This window comes from Microcaecilia unicolor, chromosome 2 (assembly GCF_901765095.1).
Source record: "Microcaecilia unicolor chromosome 2, aMicUni1.1, whole genome shotgun sequence".
Taxonomy (NCBI): Eukaryota; Metazoa; Chordata; class Amphibia; order Gymnophiona; family Siphonopidae; genus Microcaecilia; species Microcaecilia unicolor.
In genome coordinates, this window is record NC_044032.1 from 346535914 (window position 1) to 346559545 (window position 23632).

General features: G+C 47.0%; 1 pseudogene; it reads right to left on the minus strand.

Moving 5' to 3' along the window:
• Positions 1 to 6891: 6891 nt before the first annotated feature.
• LOC115463701 overlaps positions 6892 to 23632 on the minus strand; it is a 750344-nt pseudogene continuing 733603 nt past the window's right edge.

Consider the following 23632-nt stretch of genomic DNA (forward strand, 5'->3'; position numbering starts at 1 on the left):
GTAATGTGATGTGAATGTGTGGACAGATGACCACGTCGCAGCCTTGCAAATCTCTTCAATAGTGGCTGACTTCAAGTGGGCCACTGACGCTGCCATGGCTCTAACACTATGAGCCGTGACATGACCCTCAAGAGTCAGCCCAGCCTGGGCGTAAGTGAAGGAATGCAATCTGCTAGCCAATTGGAGATGGTGCGTTTCCCGACAGCGACCCCTAGCCTGTTAGGGTCGAAAGAAACAAACAATTGGGCGGACTGTCTGTGGGGCTGTGTCCGCTCCAAGTAGAAGGCCAATGCTCTCTTGCAGTCCAATGTGTGCAACTGACGTTCAGCAGGGCGGGTATGCGGCCTGGGGAAGAATGTTGGCAAGACAATTGACTGGTTAAGATGGAACTCCGACACCACCTTCGGCAGGAACTTTGGGTGGGTGCGGAGCACTACTCTGTTGTGATGAAATTTGGTATATGGAGCATGAGCTACTAGGGCTTGAAGCTCACTGACCCTACGAGCTGAAGTAACTGCCACCAAGAAAATGACCTTCCAGGTCAAGTACTTCAGATGGCAGGTATTCAGTGGCTCAAAAGGAGGTTTCATCAGCTGGGTGAGGACGACGTTGAGATCCCATGACACAGTAGGAGGCTTGACAGGGGGCTTTGACAAAAGCAAGCCTCTCATGAATCGAACGACTAAAGGCTCTCCAGAGATGGCTTTTCCTTCCACACGATAATGGTAAGCACTAATCGCACTAAGGTGATTCCTTACTGAGTTGGTCTTGAGGCCAGACTCTGATAAGTGCAGAAGGTATTCAAGCAGGTTCTGTGCAGGGCAAGAACGAGGTTCTAGGGCCATGCTCTCACACCACACGACAAACCTCCTCCACTTGAAAAAGTAACTCTTTTTAGTGGAATCCTTCCTAGAGGCAAGCAAGACCCGGGAGACACCCTCAGACAGACCCAACGCAGTGAAGTCTACGCCCTCAACATCCAGGCCGTGAGAGCCAGAGACTGGAGGTTGGGGTGCAGCAACGCTCCGTCGTTCTGCGAAATGAGAGTCGGAAAACACTCCAATCTCCACGGTTCTTCGGAGGACAACTCCAGAAGAAGAGGGAACCAGATCTGACGGGGCCAAAAGGGCGCGATCAGAATCATGGTGCCGCGGTCTTGCTTGAGCTTCAGTAAGGTCTTCCCCACCAAAGGTATGGGAGGATAAGCATACAGGAGGCCGGTCCCCCAATGGAGGAGAAAGGCATCCGACGCTAGCCTGCCGTGTGCCTGAAGTCTGGAACAGAACAGAGGCAGCTTGTGGTTGGTCTGAGAGGCGAAAAGGTCCACCGAGGGGGTGCCCCACGCTCGGAAGATCTTGCGTACCACTCTGGCATGGAGCGACCACTCGTGCGGTTGCATGACTCTGCTCAGTCTGTCGGCCAGACTGTTGTTTACGCCTGCCAGGTACGTGGCTTGGAGGAGCATGCCGAACCGACACGCCCAACGCCACATCCCGACGGCCTCCTGGCACAGGGGGCGAGATCCGGTGCCCCCCTGCTTGTTGACGTAATACATTGCAACCTGATTGTCTGTCCGAATTTGGATAATTTGACAGGACAGCCGATCTCTGAAAGCCTTCAGTGCGTTCCAGATCGCTCGGAGCTCCAGGAGGTTGATCTGCAGATCCTTTTCCTGGAGGGACCACAGACCCTGAGTGTGGAGCCCATCGACATGGGCTCCCCACCCCAGGCGAGATGCATCCGTCGTCAGCACTTTCGTGGGCTGCGGAATTTGGAATGGACGTCCCAGGGTCAAATTGGTCCGGATGGTCCACCAGAGCAGTGAAGTGCGGCAACTGGTGGAGAGGCGGATGACATCTTCTAGATTCCCGGTGGCTTGAAACCACTGGGAAGCTAGGGTCCATTGAGCAGATCTCATGTGAAGACGAGCCATGGGAGTCACATGAACTGTGGAGGCCATATGACCCAGAAGTCTCAACATCTGCCGAGCTGTGATCTGCTGAGACGCTCTGGTCTGCGAAGCCAGGGCCAAGAGATTGGTAGCCCTCGCTTCGGGAAGGTAGGCCTGAGCCGTCTGGGTATTCAGCAGCGCTCCTATGAATTCCAGAGACTGAGTAGGCTGGAGATGGGACTTTGGGTAATTTATCACAAACCCCAGCAGCTCCAGAAGTTGAATAGTGCACTGCATGGACCGGAGGGCTCCTGCCTCCGAGGTGCTCTTGACCAGCCAATCGTCGAGATATGGGAACACGTGCACTCCCAGCTTGCGGAGATACGCCGCCACCACCACGAGGCACTTTGTGAACACTCGTGGGGCAGAGGCGAGCCCAAAGGGCAGCACACAATACTGAAAGTGCCGTGCGCCCAGGCGGAATCTGAGATACTGTCTGTGAGCTGGCAGTATCGGGATGTGAGTGTATGCGTCCTTTAAATCCAGGGAACATAGCCAATCGTTTTTCTGAATCATTGGCAGAAGGGTGCCCAAGGAAAGCATCCTGAACTTTTCTTTGACCAGGAATTTGTTCAGGCCTCTCAGGTCTAGGATGGGACGCATCCCCCCTGTTTTCTTTTCCACAAGGAAGTACCTGGAATAGAATCCCTGCCCTTCCTGCCCGGGTGGTACGGGCTCGACCGCATTGGCGCTGAGAAGGGCGGAGAGTTCCTCTGCAAGTACCTGCTTGTGAAGGGAGCTGAAAGACTGAGCTCCCGAAGGACAATTTGGAGGCAGGGAGGCCAAATTCAGGGCGTATCCGCACCGCACTATTTGGAGAACCCACTGGTCGGAGGTTATGAGAGGCCACCTTTGGTGAAAAAATTTTAACCTCCCTCCGACCGGCAGATCGTCCGGTACGGACACTTGTAGGGCGGCTATGTTCCCGTGGATCCAGTCAAAAGCCCGTCCCCGGCTTTTGCTGTGGAGGCGCAGGGGGCTGCTTAGGCGCACGCTGTTGACGAGAACGAGCGCGCTGGGGCTGTCCCTGTGCCTGACGAGGCCTTCGGGCCGGCTGGTTGTACCTACGCTTCGCAAAAGAATAGGGTGCAGCCTGCCGTGCCCGGGAAAAACGCCCACCCGTGGGGGCGGGTGCTGAAGGCGCCCGGTGGGAGAGCTTGTCGAGAGCGGTTTCCCGCTGATGCAGTTGGTCCACCATCTGCTCGACCTTCTCACCGAAAATGTTATCCCCCCGGCAAGGGACGTCAGCCAGTCTCTGCTGGGTGCGGTTGTCCAGGTCAGAGGCACGCAGCCATGAGAGCCTGCGCATCACTATACCTTGGGCCGCAGCACGAGATGCCACGTCACAGGTGTCAAAAATCCCCCTGGACAGGAACTTTCTGCACGCCTTCAGCTGCCTGACCACCTCCTGATAAGGCCTGGACTGCTCCGGCGGGAGCTTATCGACCAGGTCCGCCAGCTGTTGCACATTGGTCCGCATGTGGATGCTCATATAGAGCAGGTAAGATTGGATGCGGGTCACGAGCATGGAGGATTGGTAGGCCTTCCTCCCAAATGAGTCCAGAGTGCGAGACTCCCGCCCCGGGGGCGCCGAGGCGGTATCCCTCGAACTCCGTGCCCTCTTGAGAGCAGAATCCACGACCGCTGAGTCATGGGGCAACTGGGGCCGCATGAGCTCTGGGTCAGAGTGGATCCTGTACTGGGACTCTGCTTTCTTGGGAATGGTGGGATTAGTTAGTGGTCGCACCCAGTTCCGGAGCAGCGTCTCCTTCAGGACATTGTGCAGCGGTACCGTGGAGGACTCTCTAGGTGGTGATGGATAGTCGAGGACCTCGAGCATCTCGGCCCTCGGCTCTTCCACAGAGACCACGGGAAAGGGAATGCTTATAGACATATCCCGCACAAAGGAGGCAAAGGAGAGACTCTCAGGAGGTGAGAGCTTCCTCTCCGGTGACGGCGTGGGGTCCGAGGGAAGGCCCGTAGACTCCTCTGAGGAGAAATATCTCGGGTCCTCCTCTTCCCCCCACGAGTCCTCATCCTCGGTATCGGGCATTAGCTCATGTAGCTGCGTCCGGTACCGGGCCCGGCTCGACGTCGAGGCACCGAGGTCTCGGTGTCGTCGAGCGGTGGACTCCCGCGCCGGCGGGGACGGAGCTCCCTCCATCGACGTCGACGGGGACTCCACCTGCGTGGCTGTCGAGACCGGCACCGCAAGCGGCGGCGGTGTCGACTGCCCCGGCGCCGGGCTAGAGCTCGCCGGCGCCACAGTCATCGGCGCCGAGGGCGCAAGCACCCCCGGCGCCGGCACAGCCTGGCGCATCAGCCCTTCCAGGATCCCCGGAAGGATGGCTCTGAGGCACTCGTCCAGGCCCGCTGCCGGGAAAGGCGGTGGGGCCGGTAAGGGTGTCGGTGCCGGAAGCTGCTGGGGGCCAGGAGACGGCACCGAGGTGCCGGAACCCCGACGCGTCGGTACCTCCACCACCGACGGAGATCTCTCCTCTCTGCGATGACGCTTCGGCGTCGACTCCTCTTCAGGGTGCACCGAGGGCTCCCGGTGACGGCGCTTCTTGTCTTTTTTCCGGTGCACGTCACCGGTGCCGGAGGGCATGGAGGAGGAGGAGGTCGATCCCCCTCGGTCTCGGGGTACCGGGTCCGACAGGGTTCGGTCCCGTGGCTCACGAGTTGAGGGAGTGACCGGGGCCGACTGCCCACGCGGTCTCTCTACCCCACTCTCGCCGGCGGACCGGCGGGCCGACGGGACCTGTTCTCCTGGGGTCGCTGCCATCGGTGCCGATGTCTCGGGCATCGATACCGGTACCGAAGAACCGGTCTTCGATACCGATGCCGTCGAGGTCGACGTCGAGGGGCCGGCGCAAGTTCCAAAAAGACGGTCCCGCAGAACTTGCCTCGCAACCTGAGTCCGTTTCCGGAGACCGAGACACAAAACGCACGACTTGAGATTGTGCTCCGGCCCGAGGCACTGGAGGCACCAAGCGTGGGTGTCGGTCTGCGAGATCGGCCGGCCGCAGCGACCACACTTTTTAAATCCACTCGGGACCTTCGAGGACATCGACGGAAAAATCGCGTCGGCGAAGTCAAAGTCGGCAATGGTGGCTAAAATCACACCACGAAAACTGAAACCGACCGAGCGGCCACTAGGCCGCAACGAGGCGTCCCCGCTAGAAAGCGAGGGAAAAGAAGGAGCGCGTGCTCCACACGCGCAAAATTCTCTCTTTTTTTTTTTTTTTTTTTTTTTTAATAAAAGAGAAAGAAGAAGAAGAAGAGGCCGAACAGGCCAAAAGCGACGATCCGCGTAAACGCGGTCGAAAAAATCCGGCGGCTGAAACGAGAGAGAGGGGAAAACACAACTCTCTCAGTCGCGGAAAAAAAGTAACTGGCGGGAGCGGTCGCGCACGGGCGGGAAGACGGCCGCGCATGCGCGGTGGGCGTGCCCTGCGTGTCGACCGTCCCGCGAAGCTTATTTCCGGTTGGTGGGGGCTGCCGCGGACGTCACCCAGTCGTGAGAACAAGCAGCCTGCTTGTCCTCGGAGAAATTGCTAAATCAACACAGGAACGGAGGAAAAAAAATTTTAAATTTGCGAAATGAAACAAAAGTATTGGAGCTACCTTTATGTTGTCTTATCCCTGCAAATGTAGAATAACTTATATCAAGGGAACAAATATATCTTCTTTGACCCAGCTCAACTTCAGGTCTTTCTGGACATGAAAAAGCTAAACACCCGTTATAAAGAAACAGCAGTAGACAGTTAAAAGAAATTTATGTGGTTTTCAGGCTGTCGATTTATTCAAATATTGTGGTAAAAATTATCTCCTTTTTGTTTGTAACGCCCTTCCTGGCTTCTTTATAGAGGTCTAAGGAAGAGTGTTATTATTTGGTCCTGGAGTGATTGTAACTCTGGAAAAAGTTTTTTTCTTCTAATATATGTTTCTCTCTGTATTTCCTGACACGTGTATTTAACTTATATAATTTTTGAAACTTTAATAAATGAAATATAAAAAAAATAAAAATAAAATATGTAAAATGATTATATTTGGGGTGTTGTTTTTAGCTTTTGTAAATTCACAGATGATTGCTCTGGTTCTCTTTTCACTATTTTATCCACATGGAATTGAAAAGGTTATTGGTGACATATCCTCAGTGTGAAAGGATAGTGCATGCCCGGGTGGGCAGGTCCTGGCTACAGGAGTACTTCCAACTTCACCAGGGCAATGCTTTCTTCCTGCCAGTGTGGATTTTTTTCATGAACGGAAGTACTTCTGCATCTGTCTGCTATATTTTCTTGGTCTCGGACTATGTCACTTGGTTCTTGAGGCTCTTCCCTCTCTCCATGCGATTCACCGAGAATTGTCTTGGGACTGACAATCAATGCTGTTCTGGTATTTTTCTCTTTTACCACTGTATCCAGTTTTCTTGCATCTAGCTACTTATCAGTCAGGATAGGGTTGTCCCAGGTGATCATAACCTCTTCATTTTAAACAATTCTCTTAGGGTCTTGATCCCAATGATTTTCTGGTACAACAATGATGTATACTTATAGAGTTTTCAATGAATGAGACATGCCACCTTGTCGGGCTTTTTTGTATAAACTGTTTCTACCTCTTTCTTACAGAATCTACAGATGTCTGTTGCACCAAGTTTTTGAATGCTTGCAGTAAACCATCTCATCTGTAATCCAGTTTCTTGGGCTGTGTTTATAGTGGAGTCTCTTCTTACATGGCTCCCTCTGACAACCTAGTCTCAGAGAGAGCTGTAATTATGTGGGAATTATTTCTTTGGTATTTCTACTTACCATAAGAAATATACCATTTGGACAGGCTAGGCAACAGGGTTTCTATCTCCTGACATCCACCCCAAGATACCGTGATAGAAAAGACAGAAAGGACAGAAGCTATGTTCCTTCCAAAGGGATAGTCTTTATTCTAATATAGATAATAACAAAGCAATCAGGCAATAAAGCAATTAGGCAATAAAGCAATTTAAGCAAAGTAATCAGGCAGGGTAATTAGACAAAGTAATCAGGCTAAGTAATTAGGTACAGTAATCAAAGTAGGTAAAGTAACAAATAACAAAGAAATCAGGCAATAGCAATTTGTTACGAGAGGGAGAGAGAGAGAGAGACCACTGTGATAAAGAGTCACTCAGTTGATCATCTCACCCCTCTGACTAGATACAACACAACAGTGCCTTATATACAGTACATTAGGCATCAATCCCCCTCCCATTCAGTCCACAACTTGCAATTTCAGCCAATTTCTTTGTTACATCAGCCACTTTCTATCTTACTTTATTTTGTTTACATAAAATGGAACACACTATCTAAATGTTATAGCACACAGAACATTTGTTTATAGAACACAGCATTTCCAAGGTTTCTCTTACTTAAAATTGTAGTTGCCATTTCGTTACAGGAATTTCCCTAGCACCCATGTTTATCATAGTGTTATCTAAATGCTCAACACTTCTTCGCTTTCAAACCTTATGAAGTATTCTCAGTGGCACCGACTCTGTCAGGGAGGTAGGAAGAGTGCTGTTAAGAGAGAGCATGACCTAGAATTCACAGTTCCAGCAGAAAGTATAGAATTTACTGCTGTAAGAGCTCTGGCTACACAGAATGCTGAAGCAGAGCTTTAAGATGCAGCTGTCAGGCTTCTTAAGTTTGAGCCTTTAGACATGCAGTTCATGGGTCATAATCTGATTTGTCAGTGTCAGAAAAGAGCAAATCAATTCAGCTGCAACTATCAATCACTCATCCTTAACTATTCATGTGTTTGGTTTTGATCAACAAATGGTTTCTGGAGTAACACTTTGTATTTCCTGCTGTACTTATGCAGTTGCCACATGTTGTTTTGCCCCTGTTGATCCAATTTCTCATAGAGCTTTTTCTCTTCCTTTGCAAATTCTGTTGCTTCCTTCCCTTTTGGTACCAAAGGATTTTCACCCTGTCTTTCTACTCATTGGAACGATTGTCCAAGTTTAATAATGAAACTGGATTCTGGAAATTTTCTTTCATATTTCAACACATTCTGTTCATTGGGATCTGATGATGCTATTAAGTAAACCTAGACGTCTAACTGTAGCTCGATAGATGTAATCTATTTCTATGAGACCCATTCTTCCTTTAACTCTAGGAATGTACAGTCTAGGCATACACAGATTCTTATAGATGACCTCGTAGGCATGGAGTTTTCTCATTTGTACATCTAGTTTTTCAAGGTTTTTAAGAGGCCAGCCTACAATACCAAAGTTATAGAAGAGTGCAGGAAGTGCCAGTTGATTATTCCACGATATTAATGCACTCTTCAATATCAGTTTTAGTTTCCTATAAATATTCTCTACCAATTTTTTCATCACAGTGATTCCTAATTGATAGTTGTTCCTTCCAACTCTCCCAGATATTTATACATACCCTCCTGGTTCAAGTTACTTTATTATTTCACAGTCATCATTCAGAAAGATGTTTTCAATTTTGCTCAATTTTGTTCAACTTTCCCATGCGGAAAGTCACCTTAGCATATTTGTGTACATTTTTCTCCAGTGCGGTTTCTTTTATGCTTTCTTAGAACAGATTTTCTGTGGAAACATTTATCACATTGAGAACACTTATGGGGTTTTTTTCTCCAGTGTGGACTCTTTCTTGAATTCCAAGTTGATATTGTTGATTGAAGCTTTTACTACGTTCAGAACTTTTATATGGTTTTTCTCTAGTGTGGATTCTTTCATGAATTCTGAGGTTACTTTTTCGACTGAAGTTTTTACCACATTCAGAACAATTATATGGTTTTTCTCCAGTATGGATTCTTTCATCATGAATTATGAGGTCACTTTTCTGAATGAAACTTTTACCACATTCAGAACATTTATATGGTTTTTCTCCAGTGTGGAATTTTTCATGAATTTTGAGGTTACTGTTTTGATTGAAACTTTTACCACATTCAGAACATTGATATGGTTTTTCTCCAGTGTGGATTCTTTCATGATTTCTGAGATGACCTTTTTGATTGAAGCTTTTACCACAATCAGAACATTTATATAGTTTTTCTCCAGTGTGGCTTCTTTCATGAATTCTGAAATGATCTTTTCGATTGAAGCTTTTACCACATTCAGAACATATATATGTTTTTTCTCCAGTGTGGATTCTTTCATGAATTCTAAGATTACCTTTTTGATTGAAGCTCTTACCACATTCAGAACAATTATATGGTTTTTCTCCGGTATGGATTCTTTCATGAATTCTCAGATTATTTTTTTGAGTGAAGCTTTTATCACATACTAAACACTGAAATTGCTTCGCTCCCTTGAGGTCCATTTGATTCACTTGTTTCTTGCTAATGCTGATTAATTCAAGTCTTCCCAAGTCATATACTTGACTGAATTTTTTATCATGTACAGAACATTTTGATGGTTCTTTTTCTTTGGCAGTTTTTTGACTGATTGTAATTTGTGATTTATATGCAAATGATTTTTCAGACTCCGTACACTTGAACAGCTTGTCTCGTCTTTGAAAATTTTGTCCTGTCAGGTTTGACTTCCCAGTGAACATTTCCTTACATGTAGTCCTCTGACAAAGTCTCTCTCTGCTGATTCTCTGATTTTGTCTGAGATTTGGGTAGTTGGTGGAATTTCTCTCTTGCTTAGTACATACATTCGATTTCTCTCCTTTTAGGGTATTTTCTTTCGTGCTAGGTGGTCTTACGTGACTAATAGCTCCCACATTATCAGCTGAAGGATCCAGGTTGTCTCTGAATTGGTCTTTGCATTTCCATTCCTCCCTCTGCGACCCATCACACACACTCATTCTCTTATTTCCAAATCCGCCATCTGTTGGATAAAAATTAAAGTATATACATAAATCATACAACTACTGAGTAAACATATATAGGCAAATATCTCCTGTGAGGAATATGAGGGTGAGAGGGAGAATGAAGGCACATGGAGGAATGAGGCAGCTCAAGAGGGAGGGAGACTGGGTAGAGAAAGGAAGGAGTCTTTCCCCTGGGGGATTGGAGAAAAGGAAAAGATTATGATTCCCAGCAACCCCTGAGTAGGTCCCATGGTAGAAACAGGGACTTCAATCCCCAACAGCCCCCAGAGGAGCGCAAGAGAAGGGAGTTGGAAAAACCTGTCCCAGAGAGCCAGGTAGAGGGAAGGAGTTCTGAACCTGCCCAATCAAGCAAATGGAGAGCAGCTGAGCAATGGGTTTGGGGAGGAACCTATGGATGGGCAAGGGGAAGAAAAGGAGGAAGAACTAGAGCAACGGGAGCCGATGGAGATTGCTGCTCTGACTAAACTGGAAGGAAAGGAGGTGAAACAGCTGAGGAGAGCCTGGTAGAAGAAGAGAAAAGGTGGCTATCCCACGAGGGGAGCTGAGAGAACAGGTTTACCATGGAAGGGTCATGCGAGTGGTGGTCAGGGTATAATGCTGGCCTAGTTGGGGAGGGACCCTTGCCACTCTCTCTAGGTAGATTTCTTTTGAAAGGGATAGAGGAGGAGTGGTGGTTTTGGGCATAACTGCTATATATGAACTGCTGGGAGTTTGAACCCTTTCTGAACTGCTGTGTTTCGGGAATTGTTTTGCCTAAATGATGACATGAACTGCTGAGGAGGGTTTGAACTCTTTCTGGAGCTACCGTGTTTGGAGAATTACTTTGCATACCTGCTATATATACATGAACTGCTGGGATTTTGAGCCCTTTTTGAGCGACTTTGTTTGAAGAATTGCTTTGCATAACTGTTCTATCCTCTGACAGCCTTTCCTTGGTTGTGATGTGGCTCTGGGATGAGTATGACACTTTTTCTGTTATGCTCACTGCAAAGTCACATCAACAATGGATTATGGTAGGTGCAGTTATAGGGCAATGTGATTCCACTTGCCTGTCCGTTTAGAACTGCTAAATGATTGGTTAAGCTGTTGCCAGTTGGTAAGCTCTGTTCCCATTGGTGGGTTTCCCCCCTGCTTACTGGGTCAGAGCATCCCCTGTTTTATTCCCTCTAGTCATAAGGTAGTTGCCATCTTGTAAGACAGTTCAGAACCCTTTCTTGTGTTACCCTTGGTTAGTGCACTTAGTTTTTATCTTGAAAGTTGCTGAAAAAGGGCATTGTACACCATTCTGCCAGCTCTGAGCTACTGCTAATCTCAGTACCACGGAGACTCTGTGCCAGTGGGGCAGAACCTCTGATCTGCAGTTGACTGTGAGTAAACATTGTTATTCAATAAAGGACTTTTCAGAGAGATAGTCTCCAGGTGTGAACTGGTGTGCCAAGGTTGTACGGCCAGATATAGGATTTATAGCAACAAGTCTTAGAGGCCTGCACAATAACTGCTTTATATGAACTGCTGAGATTTTGGAACCTTTTGACTTTTTTTTTGTTTTGTTTTGAACATTATGCTGTTGAATTGCGATGCTTCTTGAGAAATGCTGTGGTGGGAACTACCTTTGGAGGAGCAGTTGACACAAAGGGAGTACAATAAAGTATAATGATCTGACCTTGTGGATTGCCGTGTGCTCTTTAGCAGTGGATTACAGCACACAGCTCAGCTAAAGGGCCAAAGGGCTAAGGAGTCTTTACATAGTCACCTATTACACCTCAGTCACCACCTATGGCCCCTGTCCATGTTCTCTTCCTTGCCCTGTCCCTTCCTAATCTTCTTTCCCCCCCACTCCCACTGTCTACCATTAGAACCCGCTGCCCTCCCACCCTGCCCGCCACCGCAATACCCTATTCACCTCCATCCCTCACCTCACCATCCCTCTTGTCCCCCTCCTCCTTCCTGGCTCTCAACCTTCAGCACTTCCTTCCTGCCATTAACCCATCCCCATGCCTCCTAAGTACACCCCGTCTTCGTCGCCCGACCTCCCCCACCCTCCTCCGCACTCTCTTGCTCCTCCTCCTGCTATCCGCGGGAGACATTAACCCTAATCCAGGTCCCCCTCAACTGTCCCCGTCCTATCCTTGCAAACGATTCCGGGATGTCTCCAATCTCGTCTCTATTCCCCTCCTTCCCCCCTCCTCCCTCCCCTTCTCATGCACCTTGTGGAATGCCCACTCAGTCTGCAACAAACTGTCTCTCACCCACGATCTCTTTATCTCTCGCTCCCTTCAACTGCTCGCCCTAACCGAAACCTGGATCTCCCCGGAAGACTCTGCCTCAGTTGCAGCCCTCTGCCATGGAGGCTACCTCTTCTCCCACACGCCCCGCCCAGTTGGCCACGGCGGAGGCGTTGGGCTACTACTCTCACCCTCCTGTAGTTTCCAACCCCTCCACCTACCGCAGTCTCACTGCTTCTCATCCTTTGAAGCCCATTCCATCCGGCTATTCTACCCGCTACCACTCAGAGTGGCAGTCATTTACCGCCCCCCTGATAAATCCTTCCCTTCCTTCCTCACCGACTTTGATGCTTGGCTCTCCGTCTTTCTTGACCCTTCATCTCCGTCCCTCATTCTTGGAGACTTTAACATACACGCTGATGACCTATCCGACCCCCACGCTTCTAAGTTCCTCACCCTAACATCCTCCTTCAACCTCCAGCTGTGCTCCACCACCCCTACTCACCGTGACGGCCATTGTCTTGACCTCGTCCTCTCCTTCTCCGGCTCACCCTCCAATTTCCAAGCCTCAGCTCTTCCTCTCTCCGATCATCACCTGATCACATTCACACTTCTTCACCCCCCCCTCCACCCCGTCCAATTTTAACCACCACCTCCAGGAACCTCCAGGCTATTGACCCCTCCACCTTATCATCTACTATCTCTAATCTCCTCCCCGCCATCACGTCCTCCGAAACTGTCGACAAAGTGGTCTCCGCTTACAATACTGCTCTCTCCACTGCTTTGGACACCCTTGCACCATCCATCTCCCGTCCCACAAAGCGCACCAATCCCCAGCCCTGGCTGACTCCTTGCATCCGTTACCTTCGCTCCTGCACCCGATCCGCTGAGCGCCTCTGGAGGAAATCTCGTACCCTTTCAGACTTCCTCCACTACAAATTCATGCTATCCTCCTTCTACTCCTCCCTATTCCGTGCAAAACAGGACTATTACACCCAATTGACCAATTCTCTCAGCTCCAACCCTCGTCGTCTCTTCACCACCCTTAACTCCCTCCTAAAAGTGCCACCTGCTCCTACTCCCCCTTCTCTCTCTCCTCAATCACTGGCCGACTACTTCCGCGACAAAGTGCAAAACATCAACCTTGAGTTCACGACCAAGCCACCACCTCCTCTTCACCCTTTAACCCTCTCCCTCCTCCAACCTACCCAGGCCTCTTTCTCCTCCTTTCCTGAGATCACCGAGGATGAAACTTCCCGCCTTCTTTCCTCCTCGAAATGCACCACCTGTTCCTCTGATCCCATCCCCACCAACCTACTCAACACCATCTCCCATACTGTCACCCCCTCCATCTGTCGCATCCTTAACCTCTCTCTCTCCACTGCAACTGTCCCTGACACCTTCAAGCACGCCGTTGTCACACCTCTCCTCAAAAAAACCTTCACTTGACCCTACCTGCCCCTCCAGCTACTGCCCCATCTCTCTTTTACCCTTCCTCTCCAAAATACTTGAGCGCGCCGTTCACAGCCGCTGCCTTGATTTTCTCTCCTCTCATGCCATCCTCGATCCACTTCAATCCGGTTTTCGCCCTCTGCACTCGACAGAAACGGCACTCTCTAAAGTTTGCAATGACCTGCTCCTGGCCAAATCCAGAGGTCACTACTCCATCCTCATCCTCCTCGACCTTTCCACTGCGTTTGACACTGTCAATCATGATTTACTTCCTGCCACGCTGTCCTCTTTTGGGTTCCAAGGCTCTGTCCTCTCCTGGTTCTCCTCTTATCTCTCCCATTGCACCTTCAGGGTACACTCCCATGGATCTTCCTCCACTCCCATCCCACTATCTGTTGGAGTTCCCCAGGGATCTGGTCCTTGGACCCCTTCTTTTCTCAATCTACACCTCCTCCCTGGGCTTGCTGATCTCGTCTCATGGTTTTCAGTATCATCTTTATGCTGATGACACCCAGCTATACCTCTCCACACCTGACATCACCGCGGAGACACAGGCCAAGGTATCGGCCTGTTTATCCGACAATGCGGCATGGATGTCCAACCGTCACCTTAAACTGAACATGTCCAAGACCGAGCTCCTCGTCTTTCCTCCTAAACCCACTTCTCCTCTTCCTCCACTCTCTATCTCAGTTGATAACACCCTCATCCTCCCCGTCCCATCTGCCCGCAACCTCGGAGTCATCTTCGACTCCTCCCTCTCCTTCTCTGCGCATATCCAACAGACTGCCAAGACCTGTCGCTTCTTCCTCATCAGCAAAATTCGCCCTTTCCTCTCTAAGAACACCACCAGAACTCTCGCCCACGCTCTCATTACCTCTCGCCTCGATTACTGCAACTTACTCCTCACCGGCCTCCCACTCATCCATCTATCCCCCCTTCAATCCGTTCAGAACGCTGCCGCACGTCTTATATTCCGCCAGAACCGATATACTCATATCACCCCTCTCCTCAAATCACTTCATTGGCTTCCGATCAGATATCACATACAATTCAAGCTCCTCCTCCTTACCTACAAATGCACTCAGTCTGCGGCTCCTCATTACCTCTCCACCCTCATCTCCCCCTATGTTCCCGCCCGTAACCTCCGCTCACAGGACAAAGCCCTTCTCTCTGTACCCTTCTCCACCACTGCCAACTCCAGGCTCCGCTCATTCTGCCTTGCCTCACCCTATGCCTGGAACAATCTTCCTTTACCCCTACGCCATGCCCCCTCCCTACCCATCTTCAAATCTCTGCTTAAAACTCACCTCTTCAATGCTGCTTTCGGCGCCTAACCGCTTGAGAAATATAGAATGCCCCAATCTATCCACCCTATTAGATTAACTGTTCACTTGTCCTCTAGATTGTACACTTGTCTTTAGATTGTTCTCTTGTCTTTTAGATTGTAAGCTCTTTGAGCAGGGACTGTCCTTCTATGTTTAAATTATACAGCGCTGCGTAACCCTAGTAGCGCTTTAGAAATGTTAGTAGTAGTAGTAGTAGTAGTAGTCTCCCGGTGCAGGAGACTTTTCCAAGAGTCTCCCAGTGGTGGAGCCCTTACACTCCATAGGAGTCTTTAAAGACATTTTGTTTGTAGACAGCTGCTTCTGGACATCTCATCCTCCCCTCCAGTCTCTGCAGTGTTTCTCTACACTCTGATTACATCCACTATCCAAAATTCTATGTGAAAATTTTGAAATACCCAATAGCACATAGCTGCTGAGTAGGTGAGAGGAAGGTTTAGCATCTTGAAGCAGCCCTGAGAGAGGCCAGAAATACTGACATATACAAGAAGGATTACAAAGACTGATAAAGGATGAGAGACAGTAGATGTTGAAAGAAAATGAAGAGAAAAGCCAGACAGATACGGGAAAATGGTGAGAGAGTAAGAGAAAGAAAGGAAAATCAGATAATGGAAGGAGAAAAGTAGAAATACGGAAAACAGAAAAAAACACATTATCCACACAACAAAGGTTGGAAGCAGGGACCATGATTAAAACACCTCATTCTCACTGCGCCTGGTCCTGAGGCACTGGTCCAGAGGTCCAGAGTCCAGGTCCAGAGGCACTGTCTTTGTTGTAGGACATGTTTGGATCAATTCCTTTCTAACTTCCATTCAAGCTACATCACCTGTTTGATGCAGTTCCTCATATGTGCCTGTGATGGTCGGATTTCCTTTTTCCTCGGGACCAAATCCATCTTGCCCAAATCGGATTAAAATGTCAGGCTTCACACTGTGTATGCCTGTTATAGGAAAAAGATAGTAAAATACGTTGTTGTTGTTTTAAATTAGAACAGAGTCTGTAAGTGCTTAGAATTATGCTATTTTCACAGGTACAGAACCAAAAAATAGGGAGGGGTACTGCTGTAATAATCATCATCAACAATATATTCTAACAAATACCCTGATCATTTTAACACTGTGGTGGGGAAACTCTTTTCCTCAAGAGATACAAACAGCTCTATTGAGGATACTGCAACTCTATAAACATAAAGGAAATCTCTGCTATCAGGAGTGTCTTTGATAAAGACTGTTCTTCATCTAGTTATTACAGAGAAGAAATCAGATTCAGTTTGACACCACCAACTGAAAATCGGAGAAGAATGGGAGAGATCTTCAGCCTGCCTTTGAGAGAACTAAAAACAAACCCCTGATATTCAAATGGGTTTCCTGCCCAGATAAACCCCACTGAGTGACCCAGCACACGATAGTCAGTGGCACTTAACCAGTTACTGCCGCTAAATAACCAGCCATTTCCTAACTCATTAGAGTAGGGGCAGACCGGAGGCAGGGCACTTACATAATAACTGGTTAAGTAACCACATAAATTTAGGACAGCAAAAAGTTACATTTAACCAGACACTGGTCTGAATATCGGCTGGTGCTTTTTTACAAACTTTCAAAAAATTATTTTCTAAATATTTAAGGATAACGAGTTCCCAAATGAGGTCTGATGTAGTTAAATGCTCACTCAGGAGGAGTATATTGCAAGCATAAATGCAAGGAAACCAATTCAAAGACTGTTGGGCTGAATGTAAAAATGTACAGGGAAGGTATGTCTTCAGATGTGCTACCAAATAACACGGCGCCTCATTATACAGAGCCCTACAAACTAAACATAAAGCTTTGAATGTAATAGTGTAAAGATCTCAAAACTGCTGAAATATAGTCCTGTTTCACATTTAAAATGTGAGCACTTGCAAAGCGATACACTTAGGAAAGAGAAATCCAAACTATAATTACATGATGCCACCTTAGGAGTCACCGTCCAGGAAAAGGATCTAGGCGTCATCACTGAGGTAGAATGGTCCTACCATTCGTTGCTGTTGGGGGACCAGACAGATCTCCTAGAACAGGGGTTATCTCAACCACAACGGAGATTCTTGTATATGGCTACCCTGGCAGCTAAAAAAACTATCCTGCAGTGTTGGACAAAGGTAGAACCAGTACCCTATAATTGTTGGGTGGCGAAGGTTAAAGAAATGGCAAAGTATGAGAACACAGTGTATAAGAAATCTCCAAACACAGACAATAGACAGTATGCATTACTTTGGCAGAAGTTAGAGGAACTGATAAGATAGTAAGGTTTCCTATCACCAATGGAGATCATATAAGGGGGGTGGGGGGCAGGCAAGGGGGGGTTCAGGGGAGGGAGGGGGGAAGGGAATAGAAGAAAATGTTAGTGCAATTATGCTTCATGAATGTTATTTGTGTATATTTCTGTGATGAAGGTCACGATGTTCCAAGTGTTGATGGCTTGTATTAGATCGTACGATTTATGAGCATGTATTGTACTGATGACAATAAAGAGAATTGAAAAAAAAAAGAAACCCTCAGTTCAATGTGCAGAGGTGGCCAAGAAAACAAATAGAATGATTATGAATTATTAGGAAAGGAATGGAGAATAAAACAAAGAATAACATAATGCCTCTATATAGCTCCACAGTGTGACTGCACCTCAAATATTGTGTACAATTCTGTTCACTACATCTCAAAAAATGTTATAGCCGAATGATACTGAGCAGGGCTACCAAAATAATAAAAGGGGATGGAATAACTCCCCTAGGAGGAAAAGGTAAAGAAGTTAGGGCTCTTCAGCTTAGAGAAGAGATGGCAGAGGGGAGATGATAGAAATCTATAAAATATGAGTGGAGTGGAACGGGTAGATATGAATTGCTTGTTTACACTTTCCACATGGAAGGAGGAAGAGACTGTTGGTGGCCAGAGAAGTGCTGAGCCAGGCTTACCTGCCCCTCCATCAGTGAGGGAACCTTTTAGTGAACACCATGACTGATGTTTGCGGTCTTGGAGCACTGAGGAGCAATAATGGATCTTGTCTGTGGTGTTGACTTGCTGGAGGTGTGTGGAACTCTTTTTTGAACATTAAGTTGTAGTAGTTCTTTTCTCTGATGATTAAAATGGGGAATAGGAAAGTTAAATCTAAAGCTGTGGTTCCCTCAAGTGCCCGTCTTCAGGGCCCTCTGGATAAACATCTGATAATGGGAAGAAGTCCAGTGGGAACTTTGGTAGCAGCTGCATCTTAAGAACTCCCCCTCTTCCTCTAGTACTGCAGGTATAGTTGGAAAGGTGAATAGAGTGATTACTGCAAATACATCTTCTTGGTCAGGGGCTCGAGCTGGTTGTGTGTCCTTCTTTGGACGCACTAAAGGGTCCTTTTACTAAGGTGTGGTAACACATTTAGAGTACGCTAACGATTACCACACGCTAAGTAAGATACCCATTATATTCCTAGGGGCATCTTATCATTTAGTGCACACTAAATCCGTTAGAGCTCATTATTAAAAGGAGCCTTAAGTTTAATAGCAGATTGTTTACTAGATAAGACATAGTTTACTAGATAAGACATATGGACTAAAGCCATGATTAAGGGACCTGTGGGGCAGTTGTACCTTTTTTCCTAGATTACTATATCTACATTACAAGAGATGGATAATAATAAAGTTTCCTCTATTGATAAGAGCCTCCAGGTATTGGAACCTCAGATTACAACACTGCAAACTACTGAATCTCTGGGAATTAAGAGTAGCCTTTCTATCCAATAGTGGATTGAGAGGCTGAAAAATCCTGTATGATCCAGAAATCTAAGATTATTAAATTTCCCACATACAAGGTTGCTTTCTACAGATATACTGCTATCTAGATATTCTAAGGAGGTTTTTGTTATTTCTAATTCTGAGAACATACAAATTTCCTCTAGTTATTATGTATCTAATCGCTCTTGTGTGGTGAATGTGAATGAGGGAGCTGAGAAGGTCTGAGTTTTGGCAGTAGAGTGTACCTTTTTTCTTTTTTTGAAGTTCCCATATAAATGTTTAATAACTTGGCAAAGGAAGCATAATGTGTTTTGTGACCTACCACATTTGGAGAGACTTCTTCAGGATAAAATATATAAATCAACATATGAATCCAGCTTCTCCTACATAAGCACACAACTATGGAATGCACTACCAAACGTCATGAAAACAATGCAAGACCTAACAATCTTCCGGAAATCATTAAAAACCAATTGGTTCAAAAAGGCACACCATAACGATCCAACCTAAATTATTTGAACCCTACAACACAACGAAACTTACACCAGATCTGGACAAAAATTAACTCTCTCTCCTTGACTATCTAATTCACTCTGTCACTAACGTAACTTTAATGCAATACCACTCTGTATTTCTTAAACCGGAATTGGCGATCGCCAACACGGTACTATGTAAGCCACATTGAGCCTGCAAATAGGTGGGAAAATGTGGTATTCAAATGCAACAAATAAATAAATATATAAATGAATAATAAATAAATTGTTCAATTATTTAAAACTGAGAGACAGATTCCATGAAGTATAAACCATAAGATTACAAGAACTTGGGTTGTCTTGCTTAGTTATCCTCCATCTAATGTGAGCTGTGTCACCTTTTTACTTTTCTATTGTCTTTCTTTGGTAGTATGTGCGGAGGAGAATTTTAGATGTCTAAATCCTATTTTGGATGTTTTAGGAAAAACATTCAAAAATCCAGTAGTGAACATGCTATTTTCAAACCAGAAAAAGGTCCAACATTTTGTTTTGAAAATGGCCATTTGCCAGCTGTTTTTGTGCTCAGTGGGCCTTTTAGGACCATTAAAAAAAAACAACAAACCTCTCCAAGGGAAAAATGCACAAAAACATTGGGATATATGGGGGTGTGGGGTTGCAGCATTCTTAGTAGATTGGCCACAAAGACATTCCAGCAGAGCAGTGGGGCACCCTAGGAGGCACTACAGTGGACTTCACATAAAAGGTCCCAGGTACACACCTCACCGTTGCCCCTTATATTATATGGTGAGCCTTCCAAAACCCACCAGAAATCTACTGTACCCAACTTACACCACTACAATAGCCCTTATGACTGCAAGTGTCACCTTTATGTAGATACAGTAGGTGGTGAGTTTTTGAGGGCTCACACATTCTAGCACAAATGTTTAACAGCATGAGATATGGGCCCGAGTCTCCTCCTCTATAGTGCACTGCACCAACCATCACCTACTCCAGGGCCCTGATTACTGCTCTAATTGGACTGGCTATAACATCTGAAGCTGTCCTAAAAGCTGGTAAGTACTGTTTCTTTCATATTTTGAGGGGATGAGAGGGGTGTCATGCCTTAATCTCTCCAGTGGTCATATCATCATTTAGGGAACCTTTTTGTGACTTAGGCATGATTGAAACAGGTCTAGACTATAACTTTTAACTTTTTGACCTGGATGTTTTTGCTTTGTTCCATTGTGGCACAAGAACATCCAAGTTCTGGGAATGCCAAAACTCTGTCCCCCAACATGCCCCTTTATGATTTTCACACACTGTGGAGAAAAATGTCTCAAATTTGAGTTCTGAAAATAGCGATTTGGAATCTTTTGGAGAGAAAGGTCCACATGCCACCTAATGCTGTTTTTGAGACATTTTACTATTTTGAAAATGATGAGATATGGTGCATTTTCCTGATCTACTGTTTTAAATTTATTATAATTAAAATTTTCAAAAATAATAAATCAGAGAAAATACTTCTTTGCTGAATGTATAATTAAGCTCGGGAATTCACCTGTAGCAGTAAAAGGGGCCTCAGAACGTACCTTTAAGCAATATGGTGCAAAACACAATTGTTCCTTTAGATTTCTAATCACATAGCTAGGATAACTAGCCTTCCAAGGATTACCCTACTATTTCCAAACCCACACAACCGAGTGCATGCTGGGCAGATAAGAAAGGCTAAAGCGAATATACTTACCTGTAGCAGGTATTCTCTGAGGGCAGCAGGGTTTAGATTCTCACAAGTGGGTAGACGCCGATCCGCGTCGCCCAGTCCGGCATCCATGCCATGCAAAAAAAAAAAAAAAAAAGCGTTTGAGGAGCGCTCGCCGCACCCACTGTGGATATGCAAGTGCCATCCCGCCCGCCGCGTGAACACAATTCCCTCAGTTTAATACTAAAGCAAAAAAAAACAAATAAAAACAAGAAAGGAGACAAATCCAAGGGGAGGTGGGCATGATTGTGAGAATATGAAGCCTGCTGTCCTCGGAGAGTACCTGCTACAGGTAAGTATCTTTGCTTTCTCTGAGGACAAGCACGCTCCAATATTCTCACAAGTGGGGAATCCGTAGCGTCCAGGCTCTCCCAAAACAACAAACTTTGGTCAATTGGGCCTCGCAACGGCAAGGACTTAACGAATATTAACCTGAAGCTATATACAAACTTGATGAGAGTGCAGCCTGGAACAGAAGAAAACGGGCCTAGGAGGGTGGAGTTGGATTCTAGACGTCAAAGAGATTCTGCAGCATTGACTGCTCAAACCGACTGTCGTGTCAGGTGTCCTGCTCAAGGCAGTAGTGAGATGTGAATGTGTTGCAGCCTTGCAAATCTCTTCAATGGAGGCTGACTTTAAGTGGGCTACCGATGCAGCCATGGCTCTGACAATATGAGCCGTGACATCAGTGGTGAGGGGGGGGAGGGGCGGTCCGCCCCAGGTGCATGCTGCTAGGGGGGTGTCGGCTCCGCTGGTTCCCTGCTCCCTCTGCCCCGGAACAGGTTACTTCCTGTTCTGGGGCAGAGAGAGCAGGGAATCAGCGGAGCCAACGCAGCTCCCAGCGGCGTGCAGTTGGGGCAGACCGGCCCTCCCGCCCACCCTTCCTACGCCACTAGGTAAGAGGGGGGTATCTGGGGAGGGGGTATCGATGCGCCGAGGGGGGGTGCGCAGCGGCGAACCGCCCCGGGTGGCAGCCGCCCTTGCTACGCCACTGTGTGACATGACCCTCCAAAGTCAGCTCAGCCTAGGCATAAGCGAAGGAGATGTAATCTGCTACCCAACTGGATATAGTGCATTACCTGATGGCGACCCCTATCTTGTTGGGATATAAAAAAACAAAAAGCTGGGCAGAGTGTCTGAAGGGCTTCGTCTGCTCCATGTAAAAGACCAATGCTCTCTTGTAGTCCAAGGTGTGCAAGCTGCTTTCGCCAGGATGAGCATGAGCTCAGGGAAAAAATGTTGGCAAGACAATCGACTGGTTCAGATGGAACTCCAACACCACCTTCGGCAGGAACTTAGGGTGCGTGCAGAGGACTACTCTGTTGTGATGAAACTTAGTATAAGGTGCATCCACTACTAAGGCCTGAAGCTCACTGACCCTATGAACTGAAGTAACAGCCACCAAGAAAACAACTTTCCAAGTCAAGTACTTCAGATGGCAGGAATTTAGTGGCTCAAAAGGAGCTTTCATCAGCTGGGTGAGAACGACATTGAGATCCCATGACACTGGTGGAGGTCTGACGGGGGCTTTGACAAAGCAAACCTCTCATGAAGTGAACAACTAAAGGCTGTCTAGAGACAGGCTTACCTTCTACACGCTGATGATAAGCACTGATTGCATTAATGTGAACCCTTGAGACCAGACTCTGATAAGTGTAGAAGGCACTCAAGCAGGGTCTGTGTAAGACAAGAAAGGGAATCTATGACCTTGCTGTCACACCAGACAGCAAACCTCCTCCATTTAAAAGAACACCACCTCTTAGTGGAATTTTTCCTGGAAGCAAGCAAGACCTGGGAGACACCATCTGAAAGACCCAAGTAAGCAAATACAAGGCTCTCAACATCCAGGCTGTGAGAGCCAGAGACTGGAGGTTGGAATGTAGAAGCAGCCCCTTGTCCTGTGCAATGAGGGTCGGAAAACACTCCAATCTCCATGGTTCTTCAGAGGACAATTCCAGAAAAAGAGGGAACCAAATCTGTCACAGCCAGTAGGGCATGATCAGAATCATGGTTCCGCGGTCTTGCTTGAGTTTCAACAAAGTCTTTCCCACTAGAGGTATCGGAGAATACACAATGGAAAAGGAAGGCATCTGACACTAGTCTGTTGTGGGCCGAAGCCTGGAACAGAACTGAGGGACCTTGTGGTTGATCTGAGTGTCAAAAGGATCCACCGAGCCTGTACTGCTATGGATTTACAGCCTGTCTCACTAACACAGACAACGCAATAATTACCGTGGATTCTTTTGGATTCTTATTAGGTAAATGAGACCTTTATTAGAGGTGCTAAAATCTACAATGATTAAGATATATACAATGATTAGCTATACACACACACTGATTAGCTATATAAACAATCATTACATCACTGGTCTCTACATCTAAGCAATGCTAAGAGTTCTTAGACCAGGAAAAGAAGCAATAATACACTATACATACAACATCACTGGTCCTTATATCCTCCAGGCTCTTAACATCAGCTGGGGGGGCCTGGTTCACAGCGAAAGCCAGGAGCTTCTTTGACCAGGAACAAGTCCTCTGCGCAGTGTGTCCACTCACGGATGAGCCCCCAAAGCTCTGCTGCAACAAGGCCCCCTTTTTATTAAGCTCAGAACTGTTGTTCAGAGCTAAGGAAAATTACGGAATGCTTCTCTATTTAGGCAAACAAGCCATACTGTGGGAACATGGTCGCATGTTTTCCAAGTCCAGGTGGGCTACACCCATATTTAAAGACCACTCGTGCGGTTGCATTATCCTGCTGAGCCTGTCAGCCAGGTCGTTGTTTACGCCCGCCAGATAAGTGGCTTGGAGAAACATGCCGTGCTGGCGAGCCCAAT